The following is a 22,050-nucleotide window of genomic DNA, read 5'->3' as shown; positions in this document are numbered from 1 at the left end:
CTCCCCTCCCAGCGCACGAGGACACCAGTCAAACTGCCAGAGATTAGACAGAGATGAAGATCCGGTTTCAGGCCTGCGAGCTCAACTGGTTAAACAGGCCACTGCTCTCTAAAACACAAATTAACCGCCGCACACGATCAGTTGGAAACAATTGAAGATGTTTCTGCTTTTGGCACTTTTTTTGGACATTTACTGTGCGGGCCTTCAGGCCTTCAGCCGAATATTTAGCTTAACAACCTGAAACAAACCGTTTGTGCTCTTTCTTCATTCTCTGACGCTAAATTCTGTAGTTTTCATTTGTTCCAGCGCTGGTGTGAATTACCGCAGGGAAAAGATTGAAAATTCAGTTTGGGCCATTTTCTCCCAGCTGCGCGGCGCTGAGCTAAGAGGAGCTGTAGAAATATGAATGAAGAAAACAAAAACGACATTTTTTTTTTGCTTAAGGGAATTTGAGTAGCATTTACACATTTTTCGTTTTTTTGTTTTTTTAACATTTCATACATTTATCTCAGCAACAGTGTTTATAGACCCCGCAGGTAGAGAAAAAAATGCATTGAACCCCGTTACATTTAAATTCTGTGATCGGCCGACGGTCTGACGGCTGAAGTGGGTCCGTGAACTGAACTCTTTGCAACCAAAGAAATGGCCCCAGTTCAAAGAACACAACTCAGTCAATTTTAATCTATGCTGCAAAAAATTGGGAACATTGATAGTTTGGTCTAATGGGCTCAAATATGAATCACTGAAATAAATGAATGGTACGCTGCTCCTTTGTTGTTGCATCGACATCATTAATTCATGTTTAGAGGGATGATGGGACACAAACACCGTTTAACCGAAACAGAACTGCACACGGTGCTGCTGGAATGTTTTCCCCGCAGACAATAAAACTAACATAAATTTCAAAATTGAAGTTAATACACACAAATAGCATGTTGTTTTTCGACAGTTATTTTAAATATTAACGATTCTGGAAATGATCAATGACTATGCGCGGATTTAAATTAGGACGATATTTATCGCAGCTTAACAGAACAAACAGTTCTAAATTTATTCAATCGTGGATCGTAGATCATAGCAATATTAAAATTAATATAGTAACTTTTATATTTTGCTTATTTCAAGACACAACTATAGAAACTCCTCGTCAAGTGAATGAAAAATTAAACCGCACAGTTTATTGATTTTCTCTCCTAAAAGCCACTGGGACTTAATTACTTAACGTGGGGATTACTATTTGATACCTTTAAAGAGTTTTCACTGGCCAGTCGGTCGACATCAAATTTTAATGCCTAGCAGCGTTTCTGCACACTAAAGTGCAGGTCTTCGTTTAAAACGGGACCGATAATGAACATTAGGGGAAAGGCTGCTAAATTACAAGGATCAAATGCAGTAGCTCACTAATACAACGCAAGACTGAACTTAACTCCAAGCGTGGTTTCAAGGAAATCAGTTTTGGAAGTTTTATCTCTTCATGAAAAGCAGCTTTAAAACGGAATACTGCACTAAAACACAGCTGCTGTTTTTTGGAAATACATTTCCTTGAACTAAAGTGATTTTCAGAAATAATTTTATTTATTACAAAATGCGAGTTTATGGCTCCAAACATGAACGAGCATTTTAGCTCTAAACTCTGAACTTTCTACTGGGAAAAAAAAATCAGCTATAGAAAACTGAGTGTGTGATTAAAGCGCTAATATGTCACTGAGAGGCTCCGACAGTAAACTAAATGATCAAGTCGCCGTTTTCATTTCAGCCCAAAGGGCCTCATGGAGTCTGGAAAAAAACTTGACTAAAATGGAAACAGGCTCTTTAAGCAGCATAAGCAGAATAATCACCGTTAACTGAAGCTGAAAAGTATTGCCTGTAGAAAAGGCTACCACAGAACATTATAGAGCCAGAGTACTTTTACACATTTGTTTGATCACTGCCCCGAGTACTTGTGTCATGTCTTCTGATCTGATTTTTTAATAAGGTTTCTCAGTTAAAAAAATAAAACTTAAAACCTTAGATGACACCCGAATCCCTATTTACTAGAATCTTACACTCTTTTTATGCTTCTTTTGTGTGTGTGTTTGTCTTAATTTTTCTAGTTTAGTGTTTATGACGTTTACAGTCATAATAAATAAAAAGAAATTTAGAGAGCACAGTTTCGTGGGCCCCGCAGACTGGTGTTTAATGTTTTTTTTCCTCCTCACATGGATTGGTGGAGCCATCAAAGCAGGCATGTCTGTACCTTCGTTAATAAAGTGTGAATGCCTGTGTTATTTAAAAAAAATCAACCCTATTTAATTATGAAGGGAGAAATTACCCATAGAGACAAAAAATACAACACAGGAATCTTTTGGGACTGTCTCTCCTCTGAAGACAGCCATAAGTCACAATTAGAAAATTGCAGCTTTTGGGAATTCCACAATAGCTTTATTCTTCAGCCCATTGAAAATGGGTATGATAAGGAGGAAGTGAAGGAAGCTTGGACTATTATTAGCTTCAAAGTTACACAGACCCTTATCTTGGGTTGTGACCCTAACTAAGTAATGCCCATGCAAAGACCAAAGTTAAAATAACCTGATCAGAAATCACATGTTCACATGTGTCATATTAAAAAAAACGACCCAGCAAACAACTGATATCAAAGACCTGTATGGTTTAACAAATTGCCAAAAGCTTCCAAGTAGTGAAAGCTAAAGCAAATTCACCCCAAGTCAATGCAAAATCTGCTCAGAGAAATTGCAAAACTGCATTTGCTAAATCTTAGACTCTACAGACCCCAGTTAACAGGTTGAATTCAGTTCAGTTTCACTCATATAACACCAAATCATAACAACATTTGCCTTAAGAGACTTTATATCAAGCTCAAGAGGCACCCTTGCTGCAGGAAGGAGCGCTTTCACAAATCATTCATCCCAACAGCAGTTAGACTCTATAACTCCTCAATCACAAAGTCATAAGTAACTGGACATTGTGGACATCCACGGACACCACTTCATGCATAATGGACCTTCTGTAATAATTATAATGTATACTTACTCTCTCTGCATTTGACCCATTCACTCAGTGAAGCAGTGGGCAGCCAGTAAGCAGGTGCACAGGGAGCAGTGTGCAGGGAAGGTACAGTGGATTCGCACCTACGACCTTCTGATTATAGGGCGACCACTCTACCTACCGAGCTATCCCTGCCCCTAAAAAGATGTCTCCTTCTAGCCAGATGTATATGCTATGTGTATGGATGCGTGCAGGTATATATGTATGTATGTGTATACATATGTATATTTAGTGTGCACCTGTGTGTGTGTGAACATGTCTATACATTGGACTAGTAGTGGTAGAATAGTTATGTTAAGCTATATAGTTTATGTCTTGCATATTTCCACAACCATATCCATAATCACATACTGTGTATGCTACCGTTGTATATAGTGTATTATCTTACTTTTTAAAATTTTATTCTTTATTTTATTTGTATTTTTTGTATTTTCCTTCTGATATCTGTACCTGAGCTGAGGTAACGCATCCCCGTCGTGGGATCAACAAAGTCTTATCTTATCTTATCTCTTATATTATAAAGTAAAGACCCTACAATAATACTAGAGAAAACCCCTACAGTCAGGGGGACCTCTTTGAGCAAGCACTTGGCAACAGTGGGAAGGAAAAACTCCCCTCCAATAGGAATAAGCTCAGGAAGGGGCAGCTGCTGAAAGCTTTTAGGAGTGAGAGTAGGAAGACAGGACAAAAGACATATATGTTAAATGTTAAAGTCTAAACAAAAATCCCCCTGCCCATCGGTCTTTGGAAGGGCTGCTGAGATCAATTGTCTTCTCTCCAAACAAACAGTCCCCCCATCCCCCCCTCCAAAACACACACACACACACACACACACACACACACACACACACACACACACACACACACACACACACACACACACACACACACACACACACACACACACACAAGGCAGAACAAACATGGCAGCATGGCTTAGGCTTGCAAAATTGCATCTAAGCAAACCAAGACTTTTGGAATAGTACCAAGTTTATTTATATAGCAAATTTAAAACAGAGTTGACCAAAGTGCTGTACATGAAAAGTATACAGCCCCAAGAAAAATTACACTAAACTTTTAGAAAATTAAACAAAATACTTCAAATTAAAATAGAATAAAATGGAAAGAAAACATGATAAATGAATAGCAATAAACACAGTATCTCAGCAACAGTGTTTATAGCCACTCCAAAGAGGGAAAGAGTTGAGTTGAGTTCATTTTTATTTCAAACATGTACATTCACAATCATTACAAAATATCATTCCATTTTTTTTGTTTGAAAAGGAGTAGGCAGAAGTATACACTTATCTGGTCGTTAAGTGATGATGCGACGAGGCTACTTCCGGGCCTAAAGTAGTCTGCGTGTAATATGACTTTTGTGTTGTTAACATGTTTAATGTTATGTATTTTCTTCTATTTAATCTCAAAAAGCTCATTTATTTAAGCTCAGTTTTTAAAACCTTAGGATGTAACTACAGCCCAGCCCATGCAGCAGTATATGAATGACTAACCTCGTATTGTGGATGGATTATCTCAGTTGTTCTCCTGGCTGAAGTTTGGTCCTTTTACAGCATCCTGCCATGCGATTGCATTTGTTCCTGACCACCGAGAACACTCACGTTAACTTTTATTGAGTGGAAAAAAGTTAGCTTATTTATATTATGCTAACATAGCTGTGTCGCTAGCGGTCACGTAGCACATCAACAACTGTAGCTTGCCTCCACCAGTGTGTGAATGCGAGAATGATTGAATAGTGGCATTGTAAAGCGCTTTGGGTGCCTTGAAAAGCGCTATATAAATCCAATCCATTATTATTATTATTATTATCATTATATACCAGCTAGCCCAACTTCAGTAACCCTACAAACGTCACTGCTGTTTAGTTTTCTGTCTTCATTTATGTTGGAAGTGATAACAGAGCTGTACGTTTTAATTTGATTCCAAAACCCCGCAGTCAGGACATGCTATATTGTATTTAGATAGAAGCTAGCGAGCTAACTCCCTGCTAACTTCTAACTCCGTTAAATGTCATAAATTCCGTTTTCATGGATGCCTGGATGTTAAACTCAATTGTTACACCTGGTAGAGCAGAACACTGATCATTTTATTAAAGATGAAAGACTTTAGACAGTTTTTCAACTCTCAGTAATGCCATAGTGATCGTTTGATATATGGACCTGCAGCGGAGTTTAGGTCCAGACACAGCTAGTGACGTCAGACTTAATGACCGGATAGTATACACTGTCTCTACCCCTTCAAGTTTTACCTCTCATTCATTAAATTTTCTTTGAGTCTTCAATTAAACAAACAACATATGAAGCAAAAATAAAACAAACAAAAAAACCCAAACAAACACAAAAAATAAACAAGAAATAAACAAGCCCCACCACATTATAGTTTCTTTCATATAAATAAAGAGATGAAATAAAGTGATATAAATTAAGTGGGGACTTAAATACACACGCAAGGTAATGAGAGGATGGGAAACAGCTGGGAACACAGCTGGGGCAAATCTGACATTACAAGACAAAGGGAAAGCCAAACTAAATACACTGAACACAGGACAAAGACTATCAAAATAAAACAACCAGAAACCAGAGACACACATTGAGATATGGACCCAACACTGGGACCGGGGAAGAATAGCCATGAGAACATAACTAACTCGACATGACACATAAAACACATATAATCTGAAAAGAACTAAGGAAGTGAAGTACAAACCATATTTATCTTCTGCTCTTGCTCTTGACGAGGGCGGTCGCACTTTTCTCCTCCTCCTCTCCCTTAGCTTCCCTGTTTAGCCTCTTGTGTCCTTGTCTAGTCTCGTGTTTTTTGTATTACTTTTCCCTGGAACATTCTCTCACAGTCTGTTCTCTAAAACCTAAAAGAGGAATTATGGATTGGATCAACTGGTCCCTAAATGCAATTGACACGCTTGGGTGAGCCTGGGTGCTGAAGATATCTACCTATTCGGAACCATGGTAACAGGGTTCTGGCCAGGGCTGGACTGGGACAAAAAATCAGCCCGGGCATTTTGACTAGAGACCGGCCCACCAGGTATTATAGGAAAAACCATAAAGCCTTTGAATGAAAACAAACGTCGTTGTGACAGTGATGTACACTGTCTTGTTGGTACATATGTATCAATCTAATAAACTTAAACGTACACCATCCTCCTTATTCTGGTATTCTAAACAGTACTTATCCGAAACCCAAAGACTGCTTGGTTGAGTTAACTTCCTGAACTATCTACAACATATGGTGGAAACCTGAAATTAAGACAGAGAAGACTAGAGGTGAGACATGACCATTACTGAATATTAAAAATAATAAATGACAGATTTAGTGATATTTTCATAAACTATTTATTTACCACATCAATAAACAGCATGGCAGGGCAAAATATTTTTTCTAACATGGCAACCTTTTAAAAGTGAAAGGAGACAGAAAGACAGCTGAAAAAGAATAAAACTTAATTGACTTTTTGATGGCATTTTACACAAAGTACTGGTACAGAATCTAGAAAACGTGGGAAAATACTGGCATCATGTACAATACTTTCTTCTGAAGAAATTATGTTGGGACCCTGAAAAAAACTTACTATGTACAATAATGGATTTCTATAAATTTGACATCAGATGAAAATTTTGGTTGTAAGATTCGGATAATTATTTGTTAAAAGCTAGAAATTTTAAATGAGAATAAGAAAGAAAAGTATTTCTTTGTGCCCCCCTCTCCCTGTTAATGCCCTACCTGCCCCCCCTGGCAAAACTTTGCTAGACCCGCCCCTGCACAGTTACCAGCTGTCAGCTACTTAGAAAAGAATCCTGGTGTTATTTGTCTCTCAGAAACAGTTCATAACTTCCCTTCAACTCATTCCTGTCACCTAAAAGGTAAACCTGTTTCTCCATCACCTGTTCAGCTCTGATGATCCAGTAAGGACATCTCCTGGTTTCATCTTCATGTTTCCCTCTCACCACATATCCAAACCGACATCATGACCACACAAAGTTACAGCTGTGACTCCAGCAAACATCAGCTGATACTAGAAATTAATATTAAATAAATTCTAACAACCGCTTATCACGTTTAAAGGCGCTGCTGCTGTTTAACGCGACCTCCGCTAGTTTCCTCTTTCTGGCGCAAAGCGGGAGATAAACAAGCAAGAGAGACGGGACTTGTGGCAGAAACGCCACTGATCATTGATCAGTTTCATGATTGAAGTAGCAGCAGGAGAAGGAGGGGGGAGAATGAGAGAAGAAGAGGCAGCTGACAGCGTAAAGACACAGAATAACTCCAGCTTTTTGTCTTTTTTTTATTGTAGCCTATGTACAGGACAAATCCCGTTTATTTTCAGCTCAATACGAAACGCATAATATTAACTCTGAATACCAGAGGATTCCGTTTTTTACTGGACGGTTGGCAACTCTACTAACTAACCATATGAATAAAATAAAGTTCACCAGTAACATCATAGCACCCACCCAACTGTATAGAAACTCCGTCATGCTAGCTAGTACACAGTACAAGCTATTGTAACTGACTGTAGAAAGTTAGCACAACGAAAATAAACTCCACCTAAACTTGGTTTATATCTGACCCAGATAGACTGCAGCTCATAACTTCTTACCTGAAGCTCATTTCACCTGACAGTTGGACCGGCAGCCGCCTTGGGTCTCTCCACCTCCGCCTCCCCTTTCCCCCATCCACCTGCTGGCCTCCACCACTTGCTAATTTTACTGTATCTGTGAAAGCTCCACCATAGCCACTACCAAACAATTGAGTTATTTTTACATGCCTGCCAGGATCTGTCCAATCCGCCACCTTTCATTGTTTACACGGTTACGAAAAAAAGACAACGACAACAAAACATCGGCCCATTCAAAACGAAAAATCGTCCCACCGGGCAAATGCCCGGTATGCCCGATGGCCAGTCGAGCTATGGTTCTGGCTGATCGGAGCTGGCTTGGCCCTGACTTATCGAAGAATTAAGAAAGCGGAACCGGCTGTTCAAACCCCCACAAGGCTGCCGGCTGGGATTGGAACGATGGAAAGAGGCGTGAGTTTCTCAAAATGGGCTCATTGAGTGCAGCACGGATAAGATCTTGGAGAGGCTACGGCTGCCATGAATACTCAGAATAAGATCTCTGAGTGCAAATTGGATCATATCTTTGAGCAGCTCACTGCGGTCGTGAGTTCTTAGAATCGGCTCTTTGAGCACAAGAATGACAACATCACAGAGCGCAAGTTTGATAACATCATGCGGAAGCTCGTGGCTCTCCAACGGGAGATTGAGAGACCAGTGTTGGACTGTTAGAACTGCTTTGAAATTCATATGAGCTGTTCGCACTAAAGTAAAAACCACCATCACTTCATGCGGATACCCTTTTGGCGCCAGCTGCGGTCTCAAGGCTGGAGCCGAACAAAAACACTCTGAAAACGACTGTGTTTAGTCTGTTCCTTCCCATTCCATGCAAGGCCACCTGGGTTGGCTGGAAGACTGTTTACTTAGCCTAGCAGGGCGAAGGACACTGTCTCAGCTGAACTCTGGACACACACACACATACATATACACTGATATGCACACACTCATCCTCCCTCCCTTTCCAAATGCCTTCGACGCTTGTTCCCTCCTGGGGAACACGGCGGGTCTGAGCCCGCACTGGAATGGTAGCGCTGGGCAGGATGGCTGCTGTGTTTGCTTCGGATGACTCCTCACCCCCCATCCAACCCTGTGGCTTGTCACGTGCTCCATAATGTTGTGCTGTGGACATTTATGTGCTTTTTTGTGCAGAGGAGTTTTTTAGTTTCCTGTTCTCATGCTGTCCTCCCAGGAGCCCAGCATGAGTAGAGGTCTCTTTTTTTCCTCTTGTTCTTTCCCATTGTAGTGTATATTTCAGTGTTTTTTTTTCTGTAACGCTACTGATCTCCGACCTGTATCCCCATGTGATGTCTGTGTTGTCGGGGGGGGGGGGGGGGGGGGGGGGGGGTCCTATTTCACTGCAGGGCAACCTGCACGTGGCAAATAAAGCCTTGATTGATTGATTGACAAATGACTAAACCATGACAAACACTAAAACAAAGAATACCCGTAAATCAGAAGACACATAGACACAGGGTCCCCAGACCCAGGACCATGACAGTTGTGCTTTTCAAGGACACACCCCATACACAGGGTGGGCCATTTATATGGATACACTGCAATAAAATGGGAATGGTTGGTGATATTAAAGTCCTGTTTGTGGCACATTAGTATATGTGAGGGGGCAAACTCCTCAAGATGGGTGGTGACCATGGTGGCCATTTAGAAGTCGGCCATCTTGGATACAGCTTTTGTTTTTTCAATAGGAAGAGGGCCATGTGACACTTATTGGTAATGTCACAAGAAAAACAATGGTGTGCTTGGTTTCAATGTAACTTTATTCTTTCATGAGTTATTTACAAGTTTCTTAGCACTTATAAAATGTGTTCAATGTGCTGCCCATTGTGTTGGATTGTCAATGCAACCCTCTTCTCCCACTCTTCACACACTGCAGGAGAAATGCCAGCACAGGCATCCAGTATCCGTAGTTTCAGTTATAAATGGCCCACCCTGTACAATGAAAAAAGAAGTGGGCCCAGAATGTGCCCTGGAGACACTCCACAAGTGAGAGGTGCCTTTATAGAAGAACAATCTCCCACATGTAAAGAGAAACTTCTAGTTGTTGATATGATTTAAACCAAGTCAGAACTGTGCCTTTGAGTCTGTCTTTATGTTCTAGATGGGATAGAAGGATGTTATGGTCCACAGTGTCAAAAGCAGCAGACAGGTCTAGAAGCACCAAAACTCCACGGCTTTTGATATATCCTTTGGACATATGAGAGCAAATTGGCCACGTTTGATAATGCACAGAGGCCACATGGACAAAATTGTAACAGGACAATGAGCAAGCACAGCAGCAAATCTACCACAGAATAGCTGAAAAAGAAAGCATCAAGGTTCTGCAATGCCTCTGTCACTCCCTGGCTGACTTAATCGGTTTTCTTTCTGTTTGTTGTTGTTGGTGTCTGTGGGCAGGACCCATTTTGTGTTTATTTCAACAAGCCAGTTGAATTCCCACACTAAGCTTGTGTAATTTTTTGAATATTGGTATCACCACTTACTATGTATGGACTTATATTTTTTACTGGTATGGTCATGTGATATATATATATATATATATATTTATCTGTCTCGCTCATGTCTGCGGTAGGCTTGCTTAGCATAGGGGGTCTAGCCTTAGGACCCTTACTGGATACAGACGCCCCAGGCAGGAATCGAACTTGCGATCCTCTGTTCCAAAGGCATGTAGTTTAACCACTACGCTCATCCAGCACCACAGTCCAGGATGAGACAAGGAACATCCAAGAATACATTGGGAAGATGGCCCCAACTGACCGAGTGCTCAGTGAATACCTCAGGCAGCAGAAACCCAAGAAAGAGGAGGGAGACGAGGAACCATCATGGAAGGACAGGCCCCTGCACGGTATGTACCACCGGCAGATAGAGGAGGTGGCTGATATCCAGAAATCCTACCAGTGGCTGGACAAAGCTGGACTGAAAGACAGCACAGAGGCACTAATCATGGCAGCACAAGAACAAGCTCTGAGTACAAGATCCATAGAGGCTGGGGTCTATCACACCAGGCAAGACCCCAGGTGCAGGCTGTGTAAAGATGCCCCAGAAACAATCCAGCACATAACAGCAGGGTGCAAGATGCTAGCAGGCAAGGCATACATGGAACGCCATAACCAAGTGGCCGGCATAGTGTACAGGAACATCTGTGCCGAGTATAACCTAGAAGTCCCGAGGTCAAAATGGGAGATGCCCCCAAGGGTGGTGGAGAATGACCGAGCTAAGATCCTGTGGGACTTCCAGATACAGACGGACAAAATGGTGGTGGCTAACCAACCGGACATAGTGGTGGTAGACAAACAGAAGAAGACGGCCGTAGTGATCGATGTAGCGGTTCCGAATGACAGCAATATCAGGAAGAAGGAACACGAGAAGCTGGAGAAATACCAAGGGCTCAGAGAAGAGCTCGAGAGGATGTGGAGGGTGAAGGTAACGGTGGTCCCCGTGGTAATCGGAGCACTAGGTGCGGTGACTCCCAAGCTAGGCGAGTGGCTCCAGCAGATCCCGGGAACAACATCGGAGATCTCTGTCCAGAAGAGCGCAGTCCTGGGAACAGCTAAGATACTGCGCAGGACCCTCAAGCTCCCAGGCCTCTGGTAGAGGACCCGAGCTTGAAGGATAAACCGCCCGCAGGGGCGTGCTGGGTGTTATTATATATATATATATATATATATATATATATATATATATATATATATATATACATGGAACGCCATAACCAAGTGGCCGGCATAGTGTACAGGAACATCTGTGCCGAGTATAACCTGGAAGTCCCGAGGTCAAAATGGGAGATGCCCCCAAGGGTGGTGGAGAATGACCGAGCTAAGATCCTGTGGGACTTCCAGATACAGACGGACAAAATGGTGGTGGCTAACCAACCGGACATAGTGGTGGTAGACAAACAGAAGAAGACGGCCGTAGTGATCGATGTAGCGGTTCCGAATGACAGCAATATCAGGAAGAAGGAACACGAGAAGCTGGAGAAATACCAAGGGCTCAGAGAAGAGCTCGAGAGGATGTGGAGGGTGAAGGTAACGGTGGTCCCCGTGGTAATCGGAGCACTAGGTGCGGTGACTCCCAAGCTAGGCGAGTGGCTCCAGCAGATCCCGGGAACAACATCGGAGATCTCTGTCCAGAAGAGCGCAGTCCTGGGAACAGCTAAGATACTGCGCAGGACCCTCAAGCTCCCAGGCCTCTGGTAGAGGACCCGAGCTTGAAGGATAAACCGCCCGCAGGGGCGTGCTGGGTGTTTTTTTATATATATATATATATATACATATATCCATCCATCCATCCATCCATCCATCCATTTTCATCCGCTTTGTCCGGGGCCGGGTCGCGGGGGCAGCAGCCTAAGCAAAGAGGCCCAGACCTCCCTCTCCCCAGCCACCTCCTCCAGCTTATCCGGGGGAATACCAAGGCGTTCCCAGGCCAGCCGAGAGATATAATCTCTCCAGCGTGTCCTGGGTCTGCCCCGGGGCCTCCTATATATATATATATATATATATATATATATATATATATATATATATATATATATATATATATATATATATATATATATATATATATATATATATATATATATATATATATATATATTGTCCCGTTTGGATCTTTAGCCATCAGAATTGTTGTCTTAAGGCCAAGAAAGATGCCAAGCGGATTTATTTTACCAAGTAGATCGTCATGGCCTTGCCATATTGGTCCATTTGATTGACCTTTATTATAATTATGAATTTATTTTATTTTCGGTTGCTACAAACGGGACAGACATGACTGGGGGATAGGAAAGGGAGAAAGAATGAAAGAAAGAGAGGGAGAGAAAGAAAACCAGAGGGGAGAAGAGACGGTGAGAAGGGGGGGAAGAAAGAAAAAAAAATGCCTGGATCACCTGTGTGGAGAAAAAAAACAGAAGAGAAAGCAAACAACAAAGAGCAACATAATAAAAAAAAAAGCACCGTCACAATAAACCAGCTAGCAGTAGATATCAGTAGATACTAAATAATAAACGATATTGTGCAGCACGCAAGATAGACAGTGCACAATGTGCTTTGAGGCAGCAGCCAAGAAAGCTGTAGTCTGCGTCTGTGAATACCCGTGTGTACACCTGTGTGCATACCTGTGTGGATCAGCATGCTTGTATTCCCAAGGTTTCTCCATGTAATGATCTGCTAGGGAGTGTGGGGAGCCACAGCCCTGTCCTCCAGGGTATGAAGCAGGTATGGAGGAGATCCAGGCCCCAGATATCCAGAGGCCCCAGAGTACAAGGACCCGAGGAGGACCACCAAAGGGGGGGAACCGTGCCACCCTCCTGGGAAGAGCTGAGTAGAGCCCCAAGGAGAGGTCACCCCGCAGCTACGGAGCAGAGGCCAGAGGGGGTTGCAGTGGCATGCCCGCGGGCTCTGCCGGCAGCCAGCTGTGCCAGAGAGGACCGAGCTTCAGGCCCACAGGCCAGAGGCCTGAGGGCATCCCACCCCCCGGAAGGAGCCCAGCCAGGCCACAGGCGCCAGGCCCCGCCAATCGGCCACCAGGAGTGAGCCGGTACATACATGAGCGCCCAGCCCCAGTCAACAAGAACCACCAACACACCAACGTCTGAGGGCATCAACCACCGGCAGGGAGTGTGGTGAGGGGAGATAGGCCTCCGTACTTTAGAGGGCCTGAGATGTACCCAGAGAGGTGGAGTCTAAGACCCAACCTGACATATAGACACAGACGAACAGGCACACGCGGACACAAACGTGCATTCCCACCCCATATGCACAACCAAATACTCGGCACTCACCCAACGTGTAGACAGACACAAATAGACACTGCACACACATTCACATTCTCCAAACATACTCTATATCCCAGGTCCAGGTACCCCCGCCCTCAGAGGGGCAAGCCGCACCTAGACCCAGGAGATGTAACCCTTCTTTCTGGGGTGGAGGCAAGCGGACCACTTCCTTATCTGCAGTAGCAGGGAGGCCCCGCATCCCAGACCCCAGTCTGACGGCCAGCACCTCCTCCCAGCCCCCCAGCCCTCACGGCTAATAGAACTATTTTTTAGATAAAGTTTTATCTCTTAAATCTACTCTTCCTTTGGTGACTGATAGTATGTCTATTCCTGATTGTTCTGCTACTCTTTATCAATTTGAACCCGTTTCACTCTCTACTCTGAAGCGTCTAATTGATAAACTGAACAATACTAATTCTGTACATGATGTTCTTCCATCCCGTATAGTCAAGGATTGTTTTAATGCAATTGGACCTTGTTTATTGTCCATATTGAACTTTTCCTTGCTTTCTGGCTATGTACCTTCAGCTCTCAAACATGCTATAATTCAACCTGTTCTAAAAAAAAGGAACCTTGATCATAGTGATTTTGCCAACTATAGGCCGATTTCTAAGCTTCCCTTCCTGGCTAAAATTCTTGAGAAGGTGGTTCTGCTTCAACTGCAGACCTACCTGGATGAGAATAATATAAATGATAAATTTCAATCGGCCTTCAAACAACATCACAGCACTGAATCAGCGCTGCTTCGTGTTTTCAATGATCTTTTACTAATGGCTGACAATGGACGCACCTCTGTCCTAGTGCTATTGGATCTTTCATCGGCATTTGACATGGTTGACCATAACATCCTATTGGCGAGACTAGAGCACACTGTAGGCATTAAGGGCGCTGCCTTGGATTGGTTTAAATCTTACCTCTCCAATCGGCTCTCTTCGGTACATTTGGCCACATCCTCTTCTTCGGCTGTACCTGTTTGCTGTGGTGTCCCCCAGGGATCTGTGTTAGGCCCTACCCTTTTCTCATTGTACATGCTTCCCTTAAGTGCTATCTTTGAGAAATACCACATTGCTTTTCACTATTATGCGGATGATATCCAGATCTATTTTGAGTTAAACGATGATCTTGCTCTGTCTTTGAATAGCTTTCGAGAATGCATGTGTGAGGTCAAGAAATGGCTTTTGGCAAATACTCTTATCCTTAATGATAAGAAAACTGAAATTATGATTTTTGGTAGTAATGCCCTTCGTGCCAAACTTCGGGATGCCTTTGGTTTTCTCACTAGTTCTTTCTCTGACACTGTTAGGAATCTGGGTGTCTTATTTGACAGCTCATTTAAACTTGATAAACAAGTGTCTGCTGTTGTCAGATCCAGTTTTTACCAGCTTCGCCTTATTTCTAAGGCCAGGCACTATATCCCGTATAAAGACCTAGAAAAGCTCATCCACGCCTTTGTAACGTCAAGGCTTGATTACTGCAATTCACTTTATTGTGGTCTCCACTCTTCCCTTTTACATAGATTACAGACAGTTCAGAATGCTGCAGCACGCATTCTAACTAAAACCAAGAAGTTTGCCCACATTACTCCTGTCCTTGCCGATCTGCACTGGTTGCCTGTCAAATATCGTATTCAATTTAAAATTTTGTTGTTTACTTTTAAAATTACCAATAACACTGCACCAAGCTATCTTAAGGAACTTTTAAACCCATATGCTCCTGCTAGGGCTTTAAGGTCATCCTCACAGTTACTGTTGGTTCAGCCCAGATCTCGACTGAAATCTAGAGGTGATCGATCGTTTGCTCTAGTTGCACCGGAGCTGTGGAACAATCTCCCAATTGGCATCCGGGCATCTGATTCTATTCATTCTTTTAAATCACGGCTAAAAACATATCTTTTTAAACTTGCCTTTTCTACCAGTTAAATGCTGGCTTGCTTGCAGTGACCTATTGACCTATTGTATTGTATTGTATTGTATTAAATTCTCTGCTATCTTTCCATTATTGGTGTCTTTTATCATGGTGGTACAGTCTTACCTTGCTATAACCTATGTGCTGCAGTTTACTCTTATTGGTGGCTTTTATCTGTGAACATAATCCGTTACTTTTATGTATTTGATGTTAATGTGTGAACTGTTTTATTTTTTATTGTTTTATGTAAAGCACTTTGGTATGCCCAAGGCTTTTAAATGTGATCTATAAATAAAGATTGTTGTTGTTGTTGTTGTTGAGTGAAGACCTCAAACCTCCCTACGCCCGGTCATATGTAGTGTTGCTGTGTGCTGTTCTAAAGTGCATTTAAAACTCAGGAGAGCATGGTACTAGCTTCCTCTCAGAGAGCAGCACGGCTCTTCCCGAAAACCCTCAGTGTCTATATACATTTAAAATTGAGGGTGGGGCACCAGCACGGTGTCACGGTGGTTAGCACTGTTGCTGCACAGCAAGAAGGTCCTGAGTTCAATTCAGGGTCTTTCTGTGTGGAGTTTGCATGTTCTCCCCGTGTTTGCATGGGTTCCCTCCGGGTACTCCGGCTTCCTCCCATAAAGACATGCAGCTTGTGGGGATAGGTTAATTGGAAAATCCAAATTGCCATTAGGTGTGAATGTGCGAGTGAATGTGAGTGTGAATGGTTGTCTGTCCCTGTGTGTTGGCCCTGCGACAGACTGGCGACCTGTCCAGGGTGTACCCCGCCTCTCGCCCTATGACAGCTGGGATAGGCTCCAGCGCCCCCCGCAACCCTGAAAAGGATAAGCGGAAGCGAATGAATGGATGGATGGATGGTGGGGCACCAGCACCAGAGGTGGGTTGGAGTACACCGACCATCCTCTGGATGCTGTAAAACGTGCCCACCCCCAAGGCCCTATATGTATGTGTTATGCGAGAGTGTGAGTAATATGGATGTCTAGGTTGCAGAATAAAATTGAGGCACAGGTGGCCAGAAGGGGACAGAGGGGCCTCCCCTGCGCCCTGGTGACATACCTGCACCCCAAGCCCTGCGTGTGTGGGTGGGTGTGGTAGACCCCCACACTCTGGAACCCACCAGGGCAAGGGGGCGTGTACGTTTGCATGGGATTAATGATTAATGAAGACTCTGTCATTTTTAGAAATTCCCACCATGCTGTCAGAGAAGAGCTAATATTGATGCTTACAAGCCATCACTAACTACAGGACGACATCCCCTGCCTGTGACAGTGACGGCTCCCTCCCAGATGCGCTGAACAACTTCTACCCTTGGTTCGACAGGCAGAACGACGTGGCGGCGAGGAAGACCACCCCTCCTCCGAACAACCAGGTCCTGTGTCTCACTACAGCTGAGGTGAGGAAAACTCTACGCAGAGTCAATCCACGTAAAGCTGCTGGACCAGACAACATCCCAGGCAGAGTGCTCAGAGAATGTGCTGATCAGCTGGCAGATGTTCTCACCGACATCTTCAACATCTCTCTGAGCAGTGCCGTCGTTCCCACATGCCTCAAGGCCACCACCATCGTCCCCGTGCCCAAGAAGTCTTCTGTGTCCTGTCTCAACGACTACCGTCCTGTTGCACTTACACCCACCATCATGAAGTGCTTCGAACGGCTCGTCATGAGACACATCAAGACCCTGCTGCCCCCCTCACTGGACCCACTGCAATTTAAGTTCGCTGATGACACGACCGTGGTGGGTCTCATTAGCAAGAACGACGAGTCAGCGTACAGAGAGGAAGTGCAGAGGCTAACGGACGGGTGTAAAGACAACAACCTGTCTCTGAATGGTGACAAGACAAAAGAGATGGTTGTTGACTTTAGGAGGACACGAGGCGACCACTCACCACTGAGCATCAACGGCTCCTCTGTGGAGATCGTCGACAGCACCAAATTCCCGGGCGTCCACCTGGAGAAGGACCTCGGCTGGTCCCTCAACCCCAGCTCCCTGCACAAGAAAGCCCAACAGTGTCTCTTCTTTCTGAGAAGACTGAGAAAGGCCCGGCTTCCACCACCGATCCTGACCACCTTCTATAGAGGAACTATCGAGAGCATCCTGAGCGGCTGCATCACTGTCTGGTTTGGGAACTGTGCCATATCGGACCGCAAGACCCTACAGCGGATAGTGGGAACAGCAGAGAAGATCATCGGGGTCTCTCTCCCCTCTATTGAGGACATCTACACCACACGCTGCATTCGCAAAGCCACCAGCCTTGTGGCTGATCGGACACACCCCTCTCACACACTCTTCACACTCCTGCCATCTGGAAAAAGGTACCGAAGAATTCGGGCACACACATCCAGACTGTGCAACAGCTTTTTTCCACAAGCCATCCGTCTCCTCAGCAAAAAGGGACTGACTGATAAACACACACACACACACACACACACACACACACACACACACACACACACACACACACACACACACACACAAACATTGTCACTCAGCTTAACTCAACTACCTCAAAACATTGAGACTGGACTGACTAATCAACACAAGCGCAAACACACTGACCTACACCACCAAACCATCGTACACACCAACCTGTAAATGCTCTTTTGCACAATATTATTACTGGACTTTCTGCACTAACTTCTGCACTTCCTAATTTTTGCTGCTACACTAAGGAATGTTTACTGTTCCTCCACTACCTCAACTCATCATCACAAAACCTTATTATTATGTTACATTGTGGGTTTTTTTGTCACACTGTCACTTGCTGCTCTTGTTTGCACATTTGCACGTGCACTTTGTTGTCTGCTGTCTGAAAACAACAACAAAAAAAAGTCTTCCTTAGATAGTTAGATAGTTTTTTGTTAATTTATGTTGTAATTTATGTTAGGTCAGTCTGTCTTGTCTCTGCTAGCCAGCTAACTAGGCCTCTTAGTTAGCTAGTTTAGAGTTTTCTGTTAATTTATGTTGTAAATTTATGTTGCATGTAGCACCTTGGTTCCTGGAGGAACATTGTTTCGCCTCACTGTGTACTGTTAAACTGTATATGGTTGAAGTGACAATAAAGCCAACTTGACTTGACTTGACTTTAAAGCATTCATGTCGTTTGATGTTTGAGCTGATAAATGGTAGGTTATTACATAGTGCCTGTTCTACATCTATCCAAGGTTCATCTAAGAGGGTGTGTTTAAACCATCTAGAGATGAACTGAAGCCTGTTGGCTAAAAAATAGTGATTAAAGTTAGGCAGATCTAATCCTCCTTTATCCTTGGTCCTTTGTAGTGTTTTTAAGCTGATACGTGGGGGTTTATCTTTCCAAAGGAATTTAGAAATATACGAGTCTAGAGATCTGAACCAATCTTGTGATGGCTTATTTGGAATCATTGAAAATAAATAGTTTATTTTTGGCAAGACCATCCTTTTTATAGCGGCGACCCTTTCCATGAGTGATATGGGTAAAGATTTCCATCTAGCCAGATCATCTTCTACTGTCTTTAAAAGTGGGATGTGGTTTAATTTAGTTAATTCTGAAAGTTTAGGAGAAACATTAATACCTAAATATTTTATATTTCCACATTGCAGTGGGGAAGGAGAAGAATTATGGAGGGAGCAATTAATCGGAAGAACTGTTGATTTCGACCAGTTAATTGAATAATCTGAGACACTTGAGAAGGAATTTATCAATGCAATTACCCCAGAGATATTGGTTTGTGAGTTTTGGAGAAAAAGTAACACATCATCTGCATAAAGGCTGATTTTATGTTCTATATTCTTACATGACCGTGGCTCAGGGGGTTGGGAATCACATCTGTAACCGGAAGGTCGCCGGTTCGATCCCTGGGCTCTCTGTCCTGGTCGTTGTGTCCCTGGGCAAGACACTTTACCCTACCGCCTACTGGTGTTGGCCAGAGGGGCCGATGGCGCGATATGGCAGCCTCGCTTCTGTCAGTCTGCCCCAGGGCAGCTGTGGCTACAACTGTAGCTTGCCTCCACCAGTGTATGAATGTGAGAGTGAATGAATAGTGGTATTGTAAAGCGCTTTGGGTGCCTTGAAAAGCGCTATATAAATCCAATCCATTATTATTATTATTATTATTTTATGCCCTTAATTGTTGTAGCCTGTCTAATTGCTGCTGCTGCTAGTGGTTCAATAAAAATTGCAAACAGTGAAGGGGAGAGTGGGCATCCCTGCCTGGTGCCCCTCAAGAGACAGAAGCTGGAGGATGTCTGGTCATTTGTTCTAACACAAGCTGTTGGGGAATTATATAATATTTTTAACCAGTTTATGAAAGAGGGTCCAAAACCAAATTAAAGTTGCAAATAGAAATTTCCAGTTAACTATGTCAAATGCTTTTTCTGCATCTAAAGAAAATATTATGGTTTCAATGTTTTTACTGTATGAGTATATATATATATATATATATATATATATATATATATATATATATATATATATATATATATATATACACATATATAAAAACACCCAGCACGCCCCTGCGGGTGGTTTATCCTTCAAGCTCGGGTCCTCTACCAGAGGCCTGGGAGCTTGAGGGTCCTGCGCAGTATCTCAGCTGTTCCCAGGACTGCGCTCTTCTGGACAGAGATCTCCGATGTTGTTCCCGGGATCTGCTGGAGCCACTCGCCTAGCTTGGGAGTCACCGCACCTAGTGCTCCGATTACCACGGGGACCACCGTTACCTTCACCCTCCACATCCTCTCGAGCTCTTCTCTGAGCCCTTGGTATTTCTCCAGCTTCTCGTGTTCCTTCTTCCTGATATTGCTGTCATTCGGAACCGCTACATCAATCACTACGGCCGTCTTCTTCTGTTTGTCTACCACCACTATGTCCGGTTGGTTAGCCACCACCATTTTGTCCGTCTGTATCTGGAAGTCCCACAGGATCTTAGCTCGGTCATTCTCCACCACCCTTGGGGGCATCTCCCACTTTGACCTCGGGACTTCCAGGTTATACTCGGCACAGATGTTCCTGTACACTATGCCGGCCACTTGGTTATGGCGTTCCATGTATGCCTTGCCTGCTAGCATCTTGCACCCTGCTGTTATGTGCTGGATTGTCTCTGGGGCATCTTTACACAGCCTGCACCTGGGGTCTTGCCTGGTGTGATAGACCCAAGCCTCTATGGATCTTGTGCTCAGAGCTTGTTCTTGTGCTGCCATGATTAGTGCCTCTGTGCTGTCTTTCAGTCCAGCTTTGTCCAGCCACTGGTAGGATTTCTGGATATCAGCCACCTCCTCTATCTGCCGGTGGTACATACCATGCAGGGGCCTGTCCTTCCATGATCCTTCCTCGTCTCCCTCCTCTTTCTTGGGTTTCTGCTGCCTGAGGTATTCACTGAGCACTCGGTCAGTTGGGGCCATCTTCCCAATGTATTCTTGGATGTTCATTGTCTCATCCTGGACTGTGGTGCTGACACTCACCAGTCCCCGGCCCCCTTCCTTCCGCTTAGCGTACAGCCTCAGGGTGCTGGACTTGGGGTGAAACCCTCCATGCATGGTAAGGAGCTTTCTTGTCTTTATGTCAGTGGCTTCTATCTCCTCCTTTGGCCAGCCTATTACCCCAGCAGGGTACCTGATCACGGGTAGGGCGTACGTGTTGATGGCCCGGATCTTGTTCTTACCATTCAGCTGACTCCTCAGGACTTGCCTGACCCTCTGCAGGTACTTGGTGGTTGCAGCTTTTCTAGCGGCCTCTTCATGGTTCCCATTCGCCTGCGGGATCCCCAAGTACTTGTAACTGTCCTCTATGTCTGCAATGTTGCCTTCTGGTAGTTCAATCCCCTCAGTTCTGACTACCTTCCCTCTCTTTGTTACCATCCGGCTACACTTCTCCAGTCCGAACGACATTCCAATGTCATTGCTGTATAGCCTGGTAGTGTGGATCAGTGAATCGATGTCTCGTTCACTCTTGGCATACAGCTTGATGTCATCCATGTACAGGAGGTGGCTGACAACTGCTCCGTTCTGTAGTCGGTATCCGTAGCCAGTCTTGTTAATGATCTCACTGAGGGGGTTCAGGCCTATGCAGAACAGCAGTGGGGACAGAGCATCTCCTTGGTAGATCCCGCACTTGATGGTGACTTGTGCTATGGGCTTGGAGTTGGTCTCTAGTGTTGTACGCCACATCCCCATTGAGTTCCTGATGAAGGCTCTTAGGGTCCCATTGATCTTGTACAATTCTAGGCATTCCAGTATCCAGCTGTGGGGCATTGAGTCATAGGCCTTCTTGTAATCAATCCAGGCAGTGCACAGGTTGGTCAGTCTGGTTTTGCAGTCTCGGCTGATTGTTCTGTCTACCAGTAGCTGGTGTTTTGCGCCTCTGGTATTCTTGCCAATTCCTTTCTGTGTCCCGCTCATGTATTGACCCATGTGCCTGTTCATCTTAGCCGATATGATGCCTGACAGGAGCTTCCATGTAGTACTGAGGCAGGTTATTGGTCGGTAGTTGGAGGGGACCGGTCCCTTCTTGGGGTCCTTGGGGATCAGGACCGTCCGGCCTTCAGTTAGCCATTCCGGGTGTCTCTCGTTAACTAGCAGCTGGTTCATTTGTGCTGCCAGACGCTCGTGGAGTGCAGTCAGCTTCTTCAGCCAGTAGGCGTGAACCATGTCGGGCCCTGGTGCTGTCCAACTCTT

General features: G+C 44.2%; 1 long non-coding RNA gene across 1 annotated transcript in view; it reads left to right on the top strand.

The window, feature by feature from the left end:
* The window catches only part of LOC146656459 (uncharacterized), a 132,050-nt gene that overhangs the window by 16,797 nt on the left and 93,203 nt on the right, over positions 1 to 22,050 (top strand). The gene's annotated exons all lie outside the window — the stretch shown is intronic.

This window comes from Rhamphochromis longiceps, linkage group LG13, assembly GCF_057381845.1.
Source record: "Rhamphochromis longiceps isolate RC_006_pf linkage group LG13, R_longiceps_female_GT1.1, whole genome shotgun sequence".
In the NCBI taxonomy this organism is placed as follows: Eukaryota; Metazoa; Chordata; class Actinopteri; order Cichliformes; family Cichlidae; genus Rhamphochromis; species Rhamphochromis longiceps.
Note: the sequence above shows the minus strand (reverse complement) of the source record. Positions and strands in the feature narration are given on the sequence as shown.